Below are 735 nucleotides of genomic sequence, written 5' to 3'. Positions count from 1 at the left end.
ATACATACAAGTACATGCATAACTACCAGTAGTCGTTGAGCCCGTCAACTGGTTATTCACACCAAATCGCATTGCACACATGTAAACACGCAAGGGAACATCATAAACCATACGTTGTATTGCCATCTCAATGCGACTGCTAGCATGGTTGAGGACTCTGGTCGAACTCTCAGCCTTGGTTTACTCTGCAGTGGAGTTGTTCGCCATTGATCCGAGCGACAATGACGGGCAATTCACCAGTATATCACCTCCTCTCGTTATCACTATGCTAGTTGTCAGTGAAGGTACCTCCAAAGAACAGCAAACAGCCACGAAGAAGCAGCAAACTTCACTGCAATTTTTGATTTCCAGGTATAATTGGTTTTGATTGGATACATGGATTTATTTATAGCCAATCACCGTCTTCCAATAACTTCATTATGAAATTTGCCGTCAAGAACCGACTGAAAATGGACTTGGACGTGCTGGGTGTCCTAGCCGCCCAATGCCTTCCATTGGAGTCGCAAACGAGGAATATCCTTTCCGCACCGTACGATGTAATTACAAGTTCAAGATATCATGTACTACGTAGTATAAACAGCTCCAAATAAGACCCAGGCAGAATCAATTGGAAGGGCACACAACTATGGGAGCGTGTAGTGTAGGCTGACTGTCACAAAAGCGCTGCTGCGGGAGGCTAGTGGCGTGAAGTACACTATGCATGTTTACTTCGGGTCACCAGGCTCCCGCTGCAGC

The sequence above is a fragment of the Aphanomyces astaci genome (assembly GCF_000520075.1).
Source record: "Aphanomyces astaci strain APO3 unplaced genomic scaffold supercont1.117, whole genome shotgun sequence".
Classification (NCBI taxonomy): domain Eukaryota; phylum Oomycota; class Saprolegniomycetes; order Saprolegniales; family Verrucalvaceae; genus Aphanomyces; species Aphanomyces astaci.
Note: the sequence above shows the minus strand (reverse complement) of the source record.